Genomic DNA, 18334 nt, shown 5'->3' with positions numbered 1-18334 from the left:
TTTTACAGACTATGACTGCAGCAACAGTGGAATGAAAGCAATTGGCATGGAAGTATTCTTGTTTAGTGACTGTTGACAGCATGGGCTTGGTTTCTCAGGTCTCTGTCCTTTGTTTCTTTCATGCATTTTTATATCAAGCAGCACCCACTAGTATCAAATAATCTTTCTTAGTCTATATTATGAGGTGTGTGTGTGTGTGTGTGTGTGTGTGTGCGCGCGCGCACGCATGTGCCATTGTGCCCCCTCACCTCCCTGTTAATTATAATTTGCACTCAATGTTAGGAATCACGTTTAATTTATAACCCTGGACATACTACAGATTCCAGGTTCCTGGATTTTTCCACTAACTATTAAACTTTATAACACAAACATATTGAATATTAAATATGTGTGCATATGTAAATGAGGTACAACTTGCTGTACTTAGGGCTAGCCAGGGTATTTTATTTTTTCTCACAATTATAACCTGCCTATTTTTCATCAAGAAACTCAAGGAAACTAACATGGTGTCCAAATGGTCAGCTATGTAGACAAGGTTTGCTTAGCTTCACTACGTTGGTGGCCTTATGTGCCTCCTGACCATCCCTTGGGTGCACAACAGTAGCTGAGGCATGGATGCTGAAGTACCAAAATCAAAGGCTAGAACATAATATTGCAGTCTTAACAACACAAGCATTGGATTCTTCTTTTGAAACAAGGTGAATTGCAGCCAGAATGAGATGCTGTTTTAGGTGATACGTCTACTGATATTCATATGCCTTGCTAAATCATAGTGAAAACTTTGGTGTTGAATTGTTGACCCTGCACTACTGGTGGTATTTCAGTGGCATTCGGTCCTGTGGCAGAGTACATGCTCAGTTTAAAACAATTCTACACTTTACACAGAATGAGGTAGTAGAGTCTGGAATGCCACCAGGCTACAGATAGGGGAACATTTTTTAATGCTTTCCCATGTAAAAACCTCCCTGCATGTAGTAACCTAGCGCATCAGTATTTGGGCTATACTGAACCTTCCTCCCTAAAGTTCCAGTTTTTTAGCTAATGTACACTCTGAAAGTGCACACTTGCCATCTATTCAGTGGTGGGTTAAAGAAGATGATGATGTGAAGAGAGAATTTGACATGTATGTCTCCAAACATATACCCACAGAAGCACATTGGCCAGAAGGTATCCTACCCAGGCCAAGAAAACTGACACCAATTTTTCTTTTTCAGATTACAGCTTTTTTCCATAATTTGAAATTATTTGGCAACTAGAGATCTTGTGCAGGGGAGGGGGAGGATATAAAAGAAAATAGAGGAAAATGCATGTAGCCACATGGATTAATAGGGAGGGACAGGCAAGTGTGCCCAGATTCTGTTGTGCTTTAAGAACTCTTAACAAAAAGTGGTGATGTGTTATAACATGTTTCTCTGCAGTTATAAATGATTTTAAATTTGTGTTTACAATGATTATGATGATGAAGAAGAAAGCAGGTGTTGTTCTGATGTATACAAAAGCACAATACAGTGGTACCTTGGGTTAAGAACTTAATTCGTTCTCGAGGTCTGTTCTTAACCTCAAACTGTTCTTAACCTGAGGTACCACTTTAGCTAATGGGGCCTTCCGCTGCCGCTGCGCCGCCGCCACACAATTTCTGTTCTCATCCTGAAGCAAAGTTCTTAACCCGAGGTACTATTTCTGGGTTAGTGGAGTCTGTAACCTGAAGCGTCTGTAACCCCGAGGTACCACTGTATTTTGTTGTAGAAAGCTAGATTCTGCAAATAACAATTAAATTGCAATGTAACCAGTGTTCTAGATCGCTAACCAGACTCACATATTTTGTAGTGCCCTGAACCAGTTCTTAGACTCAGTGCATTAGTCCAGATTGTCGGCTAACTCGTAATAAGGAATGATTCAAATCCAATGAACTGTTGAGAACCCATAGACCTAGAGAGAATTCTCTTTGGAGTGTGTTTTGATCCGATGTATCGTCATGGTAGTGCCTAAATTACTTGACAGGGTGTCCCTTTTTAAGCAGCCCATGTTGTGAATAGAATCTGTAACTCAGGCTAATGCACTTTTAGAATATTCCATGGAGCCTATTTACACCCTCAGGCCGACAGGGTTCTTAATATTTTAATGTAGCACTTTAATTGTAGGCTGTTAAAAGTATATGCTGTTCTGAGATACTGCAATTGTTTACTTTAATAGCACATATGGTAATTGAATTAATGACATATACATTAAAATTGGCATTTTCCAGGTAGGCACTTTTTATTTTTATTTTTAAAACAGATAAAAGACAATGCTGAACATTATTTTGGTTAAATCCCAAACAACATATTGTTGTTCTTTTTCAAAAATGGGTAAGTCTTAGCCCTGGAGTCAATCCCCTACCTCCCACTATGTAGAAAAGTTTTAAAACATGCCTCCAGAACTCAGGAGAGAGATAAAGACTTTTAAAGCATTTTAGAATCTTAATTAATCCATTAGCCTCTTTATGCATGGTTAGTGGGTTGAAGGGATGACTCATAATTTTTAAGTACTTGATACTAGAAATGCTACAGGGGGATATTGAGGGGTGACCAAGTCAACCTATGGTGAGTTGTCGTTTTCTATATAATACCTTTCCCCAGCCTTTCATATGAAATAGATGCTGTTGATGATTCCATTTCTTTCTGGTGTGGCTGTATTCAGTGGCGGAGGAACCCTCTCTGGCACTTGGGGCGGGATGCCGAGGGGCACGCGCAGCATCCCATATGGACGCCGCGCAAGCAGTGCCCATACTGACTGTGCGTGCCCTTGGCCGCTCTACAGCTGGGTGGAAGCAGGGGCCATCTTGTCCCCCCCCCCCCCAGAGTGGCACCCTGTGCGGACCGCCTCCTCCACCCCCCACTTCATACGCCCCTGGCTGTATTAGTCTAACATGTTGGGTCAATATGTTTTAGAGACTTTTTTTTTTTACCCCAGTACTCTGGGACAGGTATGCCCTGTGACAGAGAATGCTGGATCCACCAATGCAGGAAGACATGTAAATTCAGGGTGCATGGGGTGGTTCTCCATCTCTTTCTACACCTTTTGTCCCACCTCACTCCAGTGTCCCTCTTTTTTAAGCAGGGTTATGCTGTGGAGGTAACACTCTGAGATCTCTGCCTTCCAGCTGTAAAACTGCAGGTTATATGATTGGAAGAGGAACAATGACAGTCCCACATACAACTGCAGAGCACAGGTTACATAGACTTGTGCTGTGGAAGCTGGCTGTGGGAAGTTTTTGTCTTTCTCTTGGCTCTTTGAGCCTAGAAGGTAGAAGGAGAGAGGCATGTTTGTATCTATTAATTTATTTTAAAGCATTAATATACTGCTTAATATTTAAAAAAATCTCTAAATTCTGAATGGTGCATTGCCATCGTGCAGCCCCATGCTCTTTAGTGGCTATATATGTGGTTCCATTCATGCATCTTTGGAAAGTCACCTGTTCATGTTGAGGCCTCCCCCCCCAATCAGAGCAACCAAGTGATTTCACCCCTCCCCCAATAATCACCATCAGTTTATTTATATACCATGTTTTTGCAGATGTTTCTGCTGAAAGTGGTTCACTGAAAATAGACAGTCTAAATACAGTAGTACAGTAACCATAATGCATATTTAAAGATATAGCACTACATCCTAACACTTAACAATTCAACAATTAACAATTAATTTAAAAGATATCAAAAGAAAATTAAGAGAACATAATATTTACCAATAAGAATGGGTAATTTCAGCATGGCATGGCGTGGCATAGCAGGTGGAAACAGTCATCCTCTGATGGGAGACACAGTCTCTCTCTTTTATCAGAGCTCTTCCGGCAACAGAATTAATCCAATTACCATATTTTTCTGTGTATAAGACTAGGTTTCCCCCCTAAAAAATAATGTCAGAAATTTGGGGGCGTCTTATACACGGATACATCTCCCCCCCCTTTTCTTAAATCAGAGTCCCCAAAATAGGGGGCGTCTTATAGACAGGAAAATGCGGCAATTACCACAGTACAGGTGGGAGGGTGGATTAACCCCTTCTCCCCCATGCTGCTTTCTGGATATAAATTCTCCCAATTGATATATGTGCCCTGTGGGGGAATTGGTACAGGCTCCTATGTGTTTCCACTTGGACAAATGGCAGCTTCAGGGGAATTTAGAATGGTGTGAGGGAAGTTTAACATTCCCTCAAGGGCTGTGGCCCCAATCCCCTCCCCATGGATGCTTTTTAGGCTTACAAAACAAAGCATGGGAGGGTACAGTCATGGAACTCCCACCATCTTGTCTAGTTTTGCCATAAAAGAAAAGGCTCTGATATCTATTGACAGCTGGTATCTTTCCCCACCTGAGGAAGACCCAGCCATCGTTTTGTCTCTTTACAGTAGCTGCTTTAGGGATTCTAGCTGGCCTGTGTTCTTGTTTCTGCCCACCACCTCCTCCTCTGTCTGTTCCCCTGAACCTTCCACTTCTGCTGGGTCATGCTCTGAATCTGGCAGGTCTAATTCTGCTCAAATTCTGTCCCTTGAATCAGCAGGCATTTCCACCCAAAGGTATTCCTGCTGTTCAGTGTCTGTACCACTCTGAGTGCTTTGCATGTGTGCCCCACGCCTGCTTAGCATGAAGTGCACATTGGAAGGAAAGTAATTAAACATTAACTGTTTTAATAGTGTTTTGCTGTGGGTTTCTGTGTGTGTTTGGGGAGTTTCTGGGATGTTTCCAGGTACTTTTTTACCTAGGCATTTGAAAATAGCAGAGTGCCGCTTATTAGCAGCTGAGCGGAGGGATGTGGTGCACACTCATGTGCTCAGGAAGGCAAGGGGTGGATGGAGCTGGTGTCAGGGCAGCAATTGCTTATCAAGCCTTATCTTGGAATATGAAACTGTATTGCATGACATCCAGAGGCAGGCTGAATAGATATGCCAATTCATCTCCAGCCTGGGCTTTGACAAGCTAGACTGCCCTTGTTGAAAGGCATCCGTCAAACGAGAGCTGCTGGCTGCTTTTTCCCTTTCTTAGACTTTCTCTCGCTCTCCTGCTCCAGCTCTTTTCCCCACCCCCCTTTTCCCCTCCCTTCCCAGCTTCCTCTTAAGCTTTTTCCACACAAAATTGAAAAGCTTTTGGAAATCAGAATAATACAGCTCCCCACAACTAATACCATTTTAAGTACCCCTCCCTCCCCCAAATAGAATTGATAAGGAGCCTAGTGTATGAAGGCATGTTTAGATAACATTGAGAATATTATAGTGAGTGAAGGGAAGAAGGGTCCCCCCCTTTTTTTCCCTCCCCCTCCTACGCCGTGTCTCTAAGCCGGGGAAGGCGACAGCACCCTGGCTAATACGAGTGTTTAATATTTGATGTGTTGGGATAAAGCAGGATCACCTTCGAATTGAATTGAGTGTCAGAATGAGAATCTATTACTGAAATTTTTGTGTGATTTGACAGCAAAGCAGACGATGTTATTCTTCACTAGTTACTGCAATCTTCTCTCCTACATCACTTAAATATTTTTTTCTTTGCTTGAGTAAACACACATTATCCTTTTTTTTTTTATCCCTCTCTTCCTTTTTTCTGATCCTTTTTTTAAAATCAAACCTGCCTTCCTGGGTCTGATGGAGTTTATTGTTATTTCTTTATTTGTCCTATTAAATGGAATTTCTGATAGTTTAATCCTGCTTTTGTAAGTGATTTAAAAATACTCGAATAGTTGTGAATGTAGCAGCACCTCTGTTTAAAGTGCTTAAAAAGGAACATACTTGGTGTATGTAGAGCTGGGCATGGAAGACTGTACATGCCTTTCTTTCTGACTGAGATGGGTAGGCTGTGTGAGAAATCTTGTTTATGTACAAAGTTTGCTAGCATCCTAGAGAGTGGGCAGAGAGGGCATTGTAGAATTTTCTTTTCAGCTGGCTTTGTTGCAAGGCTTATATTATACAGCCCCAGAGTTACCTGAACATGGGAGTCTTGATGATTGGAATTGTTACTTGGATGTACTTAGTGCCTTCTTAGCTACATTATTTATTGGAGAATGGATTGATGAGCCCCATACACCAAACCTCTGAGCTGCTGATTCTTTTTAAGACATTTCTTTGTTTGCAACCAGATTTTTCAGTTTGTGCAGTAGGGAATGTTTCTCACAAGAGCAGAACCTTAAGGGTCCTAACCTGGGATCAGTCTCTTTGAAAGATGTGAGAAATTTAGAATAAGGGGCATTAAATGAAGTAATTACCATTTAAGTGAAAATGTACACATATCTTTGAAGTGTTCTAGCTGCTTGATTTCTTATGTACGCTGTTCTCTTCCATTCAGAATGTTTTACTTGTTTCATATTTGTAATAGTTCGATCTGTTTTTATAAATGTTTACTGTATTATGTTGTTGTATCCTTTCCTAAGACCTTACGTTGAAAGGCATGTAAGAAATCTTATAAATAAATATACATACACGTGTCAAAATAAAAGACCTGTGCCATTGTGTTGATGATACTACTTAAATGGTTGTTTTTGAGCCATTAAGCAAAGATGATTAGTTGTAAGGAAAATCTACAGACCTTTCCACAATCATTTGCATGATCTAAATGCTCATGTCATATCCTTTGTCTTTGTAATGAAGCTCCCACTTCATAACACTAAGTTTGAACAAGTGCCTGATGGCCAGCCTGGCCCATCCTCATCCATTGAGGTGTGACCTAATATATCCCTAACACAGTGCTAGCCATACATTTTCAGATTTAAGACCACAGCAAAGTGAACTTCTTCCATGTTTTTCCCCATTGTACAATGTTCAGCTGTTCTTCTCAATTATCACATTTGCATGCAGTTTCTAGTTCAGAGCAAGGTCTTGGAGACTGTGTTCAAAGACCCTTGTATCTGTCTGCATTTCCCAAGAAAAAATTACCACCAAAACAGTAGCAGATGGCATGATAGGGTCATGGTGCTTACCTAACCTCCCAATAGCTGAGTTGCTGCAGTTTATTGGGAGGATAGAGTGGAGGTTGTTGTGATGCAAATGCACCAAGGAGCCAACACAGCACTCCTGCTGGTGTTTGCACCATGTGGCTTAGTCATGCTGGCCACATGACCCGGAAGCTGCCTGCGGACAAACGCCGGCTTCCTTGGCCTATAGAGTGAGATGAGCGCCGCAATCCCAGAGTCGTCCGCGACTGGACCTAACCTTCTAACTACCTTGCCTCTCCTCTCTCCTTCCTAGTAAGCAGCAGCAACCCAGCTGTTGGGTGGTCAGGTGAGTGCCATTGTCCCACCATGCAGTCCGCTACTGCACCTGACCTTGGAACCAGTTTGCTTCTCTTTGCAGGTCCTGTTGTTTGCCATGTGGCCTCTTCTCAACTGGAAGTTCTAAGCTTCTTGAGAAGAAGACTGCATAGATACATTTTGTTTATGACTGATTTGAAGGAATTTTCTTCCAAAACTTATTGGCTAGCAATTTCCCAAGAGAGTGGAAGTTGCCTATCTGTTTCATATATGGGATCTTAATTTCCTGCAGCTGCTTGCTTTACGTGCACTTTTAATTAGCCAACTCTTTGATTGTGTCATGCTGTGCTCTGAGTATCGTGTGTGATGGTGGTTGGGAGAGTGCTTGCCCTCCTTTGCAATAGGACAGAGGACATGCTGCTTTTGGGTACCTTTCATTGAACTGAGTGTTGAATAAATTCAACAATGCACTTCATTATAGAAGGCAAAGGGAGAGAAAATGTGGATCGACCCCCTGTCCAGATTAGAAATGTGATGGAGATGATAGGGAGCTGTAGTACTAGGATGCAAAGTTGTGGGGAGGGCTAGACAACTAAATGGTGATGAGAATTTGATGTTGTTTGCATCTTGAGCTCTTTTATTTTGGATAAATCAGTCTGGCTCCTGGTTTTTTTTTCTTGCTGTCACATGGATTAGAATTACCACATCACATGCTAAGCTGTTTTTGGAAGAGTGGTGAAAAGGCTATGATTTCCATGAGTCAAGACACCTAGTCTGTCTTGCACCCATTTTTTACCAGTTTACCACAGAAAGTTAGATTTGAGCTCTCACTCCCAGATAACAGCCCTGCTGGATTGGGTCCAAATTGTTCAAATATTGTAAATAGCTTGAGCAGTAGACTATATCCTTAACAGGTCACTTGTAAAGAAAATTGCAAGCATACCTGAAATGTGCAGATATGTCTTTTGTAAATAGTCTTGTCAACATCATACAAGATTTGGGGAGAATGCAGATAACATGCACTCACTGTTGTGGGTGTGAATAAAGGTTTTCTATTGAAAATGAAATGCCTGTTCCTTAGGCAAGTCAAAAGGCACACTGGACATAAGATTCAGTTTGAAATGTATTTGCAGCTGGGCTGTCTTATGAAGGGCTGGGTGCCAAACCCAGATACTCATTTTGTAGAGTGCCGAATCCTTCCTGTGCCTCAATTTTCCTCTGTGTCTGCCCCTATGATGGGGCTTTCACTAATAGCAAGGCTTGGTTTGCATTTGGTGGGGTTATGCTGCCTCCCAGAGCTGTTGAGAAAATATTGGACAATGCCTACCATTTGTGCAGAGGAACTTTCCTGATGGCATGTGCACAAACATATTAACTAACATCTCCATCTCTGGACAGGGGGCACAATCTCACACTTTGGAAGAAGGAATAAAAGAACTGTGGCATGCAAATGTACAATAGTCACAAGTGTCCTTTGGAGAGATAATAATAATAATAATAATAATTTATTATTTATACCCCGCCCATCTGGCTGGGCTTCCCCGGCCACTCTGGGCGGCTTCCAAAAGAATATTAAAATACTATAATACATCAAACATTAAAAGCTTCCCGAAACAGGGCTGCCTTCAGATGTCTTCTAAAAGCCTGGTAGTTGTTGTTCTCTTTGACATCTGGTGGGAGGGTGTTCCACAGGGAAGGCGCCACTACCGAGAAGGCCCTCTGCCTGGTTCCCTGTAACTTGGCTTCTCGCAGTGAGGGAACCGCCAGAAGGCCCTCAGTGCTGGACCTCAGTGTCCGGGTAGAACGATGGGGGAGGAGACGCTCCTTCAGATATACTGGACCAAGGCCGTTTAGGGCTTTAAAGGTCAGCACCAACACTTTGAATTGTGCTCGGAAACGTACTGGGAGCCAATGTAGGTCTTTCAAGACCGGTGTTATGTGGTCTCTGCGGCCGCTCCCAGTCACCAGTCTAGCTGCCGCGTTCTGGATTAGTTGTAGTTTCCGGGTCACCTTCAAAGGTAGCCCCACGTAGAGCACATTGCAGTAATCCAAGCGGGAGATAACCAGAGCATGCACCACTCTGGCGAGGCAGTCCGCAGGCAGATAGGGTCTCAGCCTGCGTACCAGATGGAGCTGGTAAACAGCTGCCCTGGACACAGATTTGACCTGTGCCTCCATGGACAGCTGTGAGTCCAAAATGACTCCCAGGCTGCGCACCTGGTCCTTCAGGGGCACAGTTACCCCATTCAGGACCAGGGAATCCTCCACACCTGCCCGCCTCCTGTCCCCCAAAAACAGTACTTCTGTCTTGTCAGGATTCAACCTCAATCTGTTAGCCGCCATCCAACCTCCAACCGCCTCCAGGCACTCACACAGGGCCTTCACTGCCTTCACTGGTTCTGATTTGAAAGAGAGGTAGAGCTGGGTATCATCTGCATACTGATGAACACCCAGCCCAAATCCCCTGATGATCTCTCCCAGCGGCTTCATGTAGATGTTGAAAAGCATGGGGGAGAGGACAGAACCCTGAGGCACCCCACAAGTGAGGGCCCAGGGGTCTGAACACTCATCCCCCACCACCACTTTCTGAACACGGCCCAGGAGGAAGGAGTGGAACCACTGTATAACAGTGCCCCCAGCTCCCAACCCCTCAAGACGGTCCAGAAGGATGTTATGGTCGATGGTATCAAACGCCGCTGAGAGATCCAGCAGAACTAGGAAACAGCTCTCACCTTTGTCCCTAGCCCGCCGGAGATCATCAACCAGTGCGACCAAGGCAGTTTCAGTCCCATGATGAGGCCTGAATCCCGACTGGAAGGGATCCAAATGGTCCGCTTCTTCCAGGCGTGCCTGGAGTTGTTCAGCAACCACTCGCTCAATCACCTTGCCCAAGAATGGAAGATTTGAGACTGGGCGATAGTTGGCTATCGTGGCCGCATCTAAAGATGGTTTTTTAAGAAGCGGTTTAATAACCGCCTCTTTCAGCGGGTCTGGGAAGGCTCCCTCACGGAGGGAAGCATTCACCACCCCACGAAGCCCATCGCCCAGTCCTTCCCGGCTAGCTTTTATAAGCCAGGATGGGCAAGGATCAAGGAGGCAAGTGGTTGGTTTCACTCGTCCAAGCAGCCTGTCCACATCCTCGGGGGTAACAGATTGGAATTGATCCCACACAACTTGACTAGACAGGACTCTAGCACTCTCCCGCCCCGGCCCTGCTCCCACGGTGGAGTCTACCTCTTCTCGAATCTGAGCGACTTTATCTGCAAAAAACTTTGCAAAGTCATTGCAGGAGATCATGTGGCCGCTACTGGGCCCTGATGGAGCAGGTGGTTCCGCTAAATTGCGAACCACCTGAAAGAGTCTCCTGCTGCTGTTTTCCGCAGATGCAATAGAGGCGGTGAAGAAAGTCTTCTTCGCCGTCGCTATCGCCACTTGGTAGGCTCGACATTGAGCTCTAACCCGTGTCCGGTCAGATTCGGAATGGGTTATCCGCCACCGGCGCTCTAGCCGTCTCAGCGATTGTTTCATTGCCCTCAGATCCGTGGAAAACCACGGGGCTGTCCGGACTCCATGCAATCGGAGAGGGCGCTTTGGAGCCAAACAGTCAATAGCCCTGGTTAACTCCACATTCCAGCGGGCCACCAGGGAATCAGCTGAAAGGCCATCAACATGGGATAAAACATCCCCTACCACTCTCTGGAAACCATTTGGATCCATTAAGTGGCGGGGGCGGACCATCTGAATCGGTCCCGCCTCCCTGCAGAGGGGAAGGGTCACGGAGAAGTCCAGTTGCACCAGGAAGTGATCTGACCATGGCACTTCTTTGGTTTCGCTTTTACTTAATGTCAGATCACCAACATCCATAGAGGTGAACACCAGGTCTAAGGCATGCCCGTGGCTATGAGTTGGGCCAGACTTATTCAGGGACAGCCCCATGGAGGCCATGCTTTCCACGAAGTCCCGAGCGGCCCCTTGTAAGGTCGTGTCGGCATGGATGTTAAAGTCCCCTAGGACAACCAAACTAGGTGTCTCCAGGAGGACATCCGCCACGACCTGAAGCAGCTCGGGCAGGGAATCCTTGGTGCAGCGGGGAGGTCGGTACACCAATAGGAATCCTGTACTGCCCCTATTGCCCAACTTCCAGAACATGCACTCAGAGAACTGGGTCTTTCCAATAGGACGCCTGGTGCAAACTAATGACTTCCTAAAAATCACTGCAACCCCCCCTCCCCGCCCACAAGGCCTGGGTTGCTGTGCGTAAGAGAAACCTGGTGGACAAGCAGCGGCAAGGACGGGCCCATCTGCTTCATCCAACCAGGTCTCTGTCACACATGCCAGGTCAAATCCTCCATCCACAATCAGGTCGTGGATGGCAGAGGTTTTATTCATCAATGACCTGGCATTGCACAGCAACACTTTCAGGTCATGAGAGTATTGTACCCAGGAAAATATCCCCTTAGTTAACCTGGAGGCTCTGCTACATCCTAATAGGATTGTACAATGAATAAATGAGTTCATAAAATAAAGAGGTCCTGTTAAAATCTAATATTAATGGAGGTGTTTACATGACAATAAAAATAGAATCAAGGGAGACCCGTGTTGTGCTTGCACTTCTCCACTCCCATGTGCAAGTGGAGGGCAGATCAGACTATTTTCCCTTTTATGTTTTTAAGCCTTTCCTGATATCACTGTGGGCTGGTAGCATTAATTTAAATAGGGCTCCAGGAAATATATAGAAATCTAGTATATTTTGAAATTTGCAGTAAAATTGTGAGATCTATTTCTCTAAAGCTGAAATTCCTTTCATTATTAATGGCTGTGGGTGAAACTAAGCAAACTACAGGTACTGGGGTGTGCCTGTTCCTGTCTGTGCCTCCCTGCCCCAGTCCTTTTCTGAAGCCTGGATGATGAATAGTTAGTTGGGTTATTTGACTCTGTCTCTCCTCCACTCACAGTACATGGGATTTCCTGTTACGGGATGTGTACCCGGAGAGAGCACTTTCTTTTTACATCTCCCCCTTTCATCTGTCTTGCCCCTTAGATGGTCTGGGAAGCCCCAGTGGCAGCCGCTGTGAAGCCCTTTCCATCCTGCTTTAATAGAGGCTTTAACAGTCAGAAGAAGAACTTTCCTGTTTAAAGATTAAACGTTGTGTTTAAATATTAAACAGCCATGCTCCTGTCTCCTGATTGCTTGGCCGCTGCCAGCAGGCGGCTCAGAATTGCCCATTTTAATTAAAAACTTTATTTTCAAATACAATTCACTGGTCACACATCTCCGCGCGCAGCTCCTGCCTCCCCTCCCTGTTTTCTACTCGGCGCAGACTGGGGCAGCATCCCCTTCTCAAGTGGCATGTTTTGCTTTCTGTCTCTCATTCTTAGCTCCTTCGTTTCCGTCTGCCTGTACCAAAGTGACAGCCTATGTGAGGCCCCAAGTGTGAGTGGCTTCGTCAAGGGCTGATCAATGCCCCTGGCACTTCCTTCCAAAACCCCAGGAAAAACAATTAAAACCCAATCGATCCTGCAGGCAGCTGTGAATATGCATAAGGGCACACTTGACCTTCAGTGCTCAGGCCACCTTCCATGCTGCCTCTTTAACAAGTTTGCTCAGGTATTCCTGCCGTTCTCAACGACCTTGATGAGCAAAGCAGAATGTGATGCAAAGAAAAGCCCAGTTGTGGTCCTGATCCTGACTTCGGGGCTCAGATGTAAGCCTTAGAAGCCTGGCTCTTCCATATAAGCTGATAGACCTAGAGAATGTGAAGTGGGGCTGTATTGTACATGCTTTATCTATATGAGGATCCAGGCCCAACGCCCAGCAATTCCTGTTATGGGACCTGGGGGGAAATCTTGACCTGGAGCCTCAGTGAGCTGCTATCAACAGGCTTTGACACCCTTTGGTGTCAGCCTGGATTTTGTTTAGGTGACAATTTCTGTTCATTAAGGTTCAGGGTCATTTAATGCACTTGTTTCTTAGGCCACATAAGTGTGAATATGCACACACGTGTGTAGGACGCAACCAAACAAGGTGTTAGAATCCTGAGGTGGCAGAGGGTACTTGCAGTATGTCAAGCCACAATTAGGAGATTCAAGTTTTGAATGCTCTTCCACGCGAACAAAACCACCTCTTCATTTAACTAAAGGAACTAACACATCAGGGAAAACTACTTTTCCTGATTTGCTACTTTTCCCCTTGCAGGGAGGTGGTGCTTTTACACAGATCACATTTTTGAATGCTCCCCTATCTACAGCTTAAAGTGGGATAGTCTATTTTACCTCTTCATTACTGCATTATTCTATGCAATGTAGAGATCGAGGCTTCCATTTCAGATTAGCACAATTTCCTGTGCATCATATTGATACCACGTCTTTTTTCATATGATGCAATTAGTCCAGCAAAGTATGGATGCACCCATGCCATACAGAGAGTGAGGCAATTTGCCTTTATTTGTAGGAAGAAGTATTATTATAAAACATCTATATGATCATTTGTGAAGAACATGCATGAAGGAAACACGCAGTGAAATAGACACTTGTATTCTTTATAGTGTATACGTTTTGTGTGTGATATTCCATGCACAGAAGTATGCAGAACTATATAAGCAAAGTGTAATGTGTGAAGTGCTTCTGAGTCTCAAATTCTTGGTAACTTTTGCACAGTACTTAGTAAGTGGAGCCTAATTTTGCTGGCTGCTTCTTGGATGAGGCTGAGAGAGTTCTACCATTTCGCCTTCTTGGCTAAGCTTTCTGCCCCTTTGTTGAAGATTACATTTTCCAATGTACCTTCCACTAACTTGCTTGCACGACTTTCCTTTCTGGCACCTTCCAAATATAAGTTAAAGCCAGGAGGGGGCACCACTGTGCCTATTTAAAAAGAGCTGAGCTGCTTTTCCCTCCTGGTATTATGGTGGAACAGCTCCCCCCATCCAAATAATAAAAAAAGAGAAGTTTCTTGCTGCATGGCAGGGGATGGAGGGATGAAGTACAGCTCAACAGAAGAGGAAGAAAACCAGAAGTTCAGTCTCCCTTGTGGGTAATAGACCAGATCCTGGGCCACAGTGATTTGAATGAGTAATAAAGATATCAGTGCGTATTTGTCAAAGGCGAAGGAAACCTCTCTATTGTGTACACAGGGATGTAATTTCAGTGAATTATGCATAGACTTAATTAGGAGTTTTAATTGCTAATCATCTCCCAATAGGATTAGCAGTGTTGTCTATTAATTACCTGTGGAGCCCCTGTGTTTTGCTAAGGCAGGAGTAACAAAGCAGCATAAATGGCTACATACGTGGCAATAAATTAACTACCCAAAACCCTGTGATGGAACTCCAGGGACATCTCAGCAGTGGCACTGATTGGTGGGGAGGGGCCTTAAATACACTGGCTTTGAAAGAGAGAGTTTGCTAGTCAGGAGAGCTGTAGGTGGTACAGCAGGAGTCTCCTAGCTCTGTATCTGTGTGGCTATTGGGACTGTAAATGCTTTCCATGGGGTGTTCACTCCTTGCTTCCCTTGCAGTGACTGCCTCATAAAGGATGCTTTTTCCAAAAACTTCTGTGAGTAGAATACTTGAGTGCCAAAGCAGTCAGCTTTGCATGCCCTTAAAATGGGAATAAGATAATTAGAAATGATCTGCTAGATCAGACCAAGAGCCTATCAAAGCTGGCATCTTAGTGAGGATCTGCCCCACCCAATAAGGACTGACTTCTGTGTTTCTGACTCACTGCTGGGCTTATTTGTAAGGGGTCACCACTGGCGGCTAGTCATCAAAGGGATGACACGAAATGGAGGTTCGCCTTCAGGGGAGCCACTTGGAGGGTGATAAATGGACAAGGGTCACTTTAGCCATATTTAATAATTGTACTGAGGCAGTTTTATTTTTATTTTAGTGTGTGTGTGTGTGTGTGTGTGTGTGTGTGTTTTAACTGGTCAGTAGTCTAGATGATATTAATAGTGACCTTCCAGAGGACTCTGGGAAGTCCCCTAGAAGTCATGAGTCTTCCCACACTGCATGCCTTCCAAGTATCATGCCTCTAAACATTGAGATTCCACTTAGCTACCATGACGAATAGCTTTTGATAGACCTGTTCTCCCACTGAATTTGTCTAGTCCTTTTTAAAAGCCATGTATGGTAGTGGCCATTGCTACATACCATGGCAGTAAATTGCCTAAGGTAGTTTTGTTTTAGGTGAGATAGTACTTCGTTTTGTCTGCTCTGAATCTACTGCTGATCAATTTCATTTGGCAACCCTGAGTCCTAATATTAAGAGAGAAAGAGAAAAATCTCTATCCATCCTCTCTGTGTCATTAGTAATCTTATAAAGCTCCTATCATGGCTCCCTTTAGTTGTCCTTTTTCTGAACTAAAAAGCTCCAAAGGCTTTAACTAATAGAGAATGTGCTCCAGCACTTGATCATTTTTGTTGCAATTTTTTCTGTGTTTTTCAGATGGGATGTACAGAACTCTACACATTGCATCTGGATGTGTAGAGTTCTCCACTCTGCACTGCATGTGGAGTTGGAGTTTTCAGTGAACTGTGTACAGTGGAGGTTAATTTTGTTGCCATCCGTCTGTCTTGCAAGAGTGGGCCATTGGGGGTTAAGTCAAACCATTGGAGAGTTTTTGAAGATTTGAGGATACCGAATGTAAGGAGGTTGATTTTAATGATATTTCACTGTTTGTTCGCTTTTATTTTGATCTAAAGTTTCTCTGAAGGCTTAGAAAAAGCTAATAGAAGAAAATGAAATACAGTACATACTATGCTGAAAGATATCTGATAGCAAATATTAAATGAAATTGGTCCCTCTGTGTCCCTCTTAGAAAAATGTAATTCTCTGCATATCAGAAAGGTGGATATTGTGCGTATTTGGGCACCAGCAGATAGAGGAGCATTTTAAACTAGTGTGAGACCGTTTTGTATTAGATGAAGATTCCCCAGTGAGTAATTTTCAAACACTTAACAGTATAGTAGGTATGGGTTCCCCCACAAGCTGACCCAGTAAGTACTTTAGTGATTACAAGAGCAAAGTTGGGCTTGATTCCCCCTTCCAGTGTAACAGCCCTCAGACACAACCGTGGCTGTTATCTTCTCCAAGTTGTGGTTAGCCAGGTAAGGAAAAGGATAGCTGCTAACTCTGTTAAGATCCCTGTTCTGCCTATTTCTGAGGTAGCTGAGATAAAGTGGACCTATATTCTGTGGACTGACATGATCTTGTCTGGGAACAATGGCTCACATGGCAGCCCAGCACTTAAGTATAGCTAAGCCGTGCACCATTAATATCTCACAATGACACAGCTTCAGTAATACCTTGTGATGGAGAAGTTATGCTGCTGTCAGATCATAATTATTGTGGTGTTTTAAGGCCCTGAGGCTTTGTGTAGCTGTTAGTGCACTTTGCCACATTGCACGCTTAAATTTGCTCATTTCTTTTCTACCTTGTCCCTCTGTGAACTAGTCTAGGATCCTCTTCCATCAAGTTTGTTCTAGTAAGGTGTTTCCCTTGCTCCAGATAAACCCTGGGTATTCAAGCTTCTGCTCATGAACAAATATTCCTCTATAATTATTGTTGGGTTAGCTGAAATATAGCCTTGGAGCAGCACATGGTTCCCAAGCTATTCAAGTATAGCACCTGGACAGTTCAGTGATGTGAACAGTGAATGCCTTGCCTTGTGGTCTAATATGTGCTAGAAGTGCTGTTGACAATCACTGCATGATGAGACGGAGTGAGTTGGAAAGAGCAGGTGGCAAACAGCAGTGTTATCTCCTGGGCCTCAAAGAAGGGACTCTTGGAATCCTCAGTTCAGGAATGAAGGAAGGAACAGTGGCTGCCAGGAGCCAGTTACCCAAACTAAACTGCACTCATTCTCTTGCACAAGCTGGGTGAGAGTCAAAATAGAGCTCTAAATGGAACTCTACTCACAAGTTGTTATGCTGGACCCTTCTTTCCAAAAGAACATTGTCCCTGTCATCTATTAATTAGAAACTTTGCCTTAATGGATACCTGGAAAAATAACAGGAGCATTTGGTTTAAACCTTATTTTCTTTAACAGTATTTAGCTGAAGACATGATCAGTTTCCTCACCCAACTGCTTAGATTCATATTATAGCACTAAGCATTGTTTATTTTTAGGCATAATTAAACTTAGAATAGCTGAGCCAAAAAGAATATCTTTATAACAAAAACCTGCAATCCTTAAACTTGTTTGAGGGATTCAAGCAAATAGAAAAATAACTATTGCTTAACTAATGCATTCAAATGTCTCCTTAAATATGTTAAGCTCAAGGCAGAGTGCAGGGGGCGGGGATGACTGATGACGAGTTCCAGAGTTTATTGTTCTTACTATGTTTCTATCCAACCTTCTTCAAAGTGGTTACAGTGCATAGTATGGAGTGGTCTCCCAACTTAGCTGTTGAAATGGAAATCCACATAGGATTTTTGGATAATTCTTGTAGACTGCAATACAAAAGTAATCAGGTTAGGACAGAGCTGCAAGTCCCTAAACATTATGGCTAGAGATCAAACATATAGGAGCATCAGAAAGAGTGCAAAGTTTCCTCAGCCTGGTGCCCTTCAGATATACTGGACTGCAGCTCCCATAATCCCTGACCATTGGTCATGCTTGCTGGGGCTGGTGGGAGTTGCAGTCCATGACATTTGGAGGGCATCAGGTTGAGAAAGGCTGGCTTTAGAGGCTCCGAGGCAGAATCCCTTTGTACTGGTAGAATATCAGTTACATTGTTTAGTCAGAAACCTTTGTGGGTGCCTTTGGGATCTAGGACTAACAATGTCATAGTTGGTTCGGGAGTCAAAAGCTTGTTCTCATTATTGGAAGACAAATAATTGGGGTTTCTTCTAGGTGGCTTCCATCAGCAGGCAAATTCTCTCTCCCAGCTCCCCACCCAATTTAATAATGGACTTTAGAACCTAACGTGATTATATTTTGATTAGTAAAATTTCACATGGTTGTAAATTAATAAGAAAAAGGCTTTCATCTTTCTCTGGAGCAGAAGGAATGAGGTGACAGAGGAGGTATGTCAGATAGACTCTGAGGTTTAATTTTAAAATGTGTGTTACCCTCATGGTGCAAAGAAAAATATGAAAAGATGCAAGAGTGACTGATAAAGATTTCAGA

At 43.8% G+C, this 18334-nt stretch overlaps 1 protein-coding gene and 1 long non-coding RNA gene across 3 annotated transcripts in view; both read left to right on the top strand.

Moving 5' to 3' along the window:
* ERI3 (ERI1 exoribonuclease family member 3) overlaps positions 1-18334 on the top strand; it is a 203336-nt gene that overhangs the window by 118188 nt on the left and 66814 nt on the right. The window lies entirely within an intron of this gene.
* LOC308479145 overlaps positions 1-18334 on the top strand; it is a 31511-nt gene that overhangs the window by 12655 nt on the left and 522 nt on the right. The gene's annotated exons all lie outside the window — the stretch shown is intronic.

The sequence above is a fragment of the Podarcis pityusensis genome, assembly GCF_964106645.2.
Source record: "Podarcis pityusensis genome assembly, chromosome: 6".
NCBI lineage: Eukaryota > Metazoa > Chordata > Lepidosauria > Squamata > Lacertidae > Podarcis > Podarcis pityusensis.
This window is presented reverse-complemented; position numbering and strand designations above follow the sequence as displayed.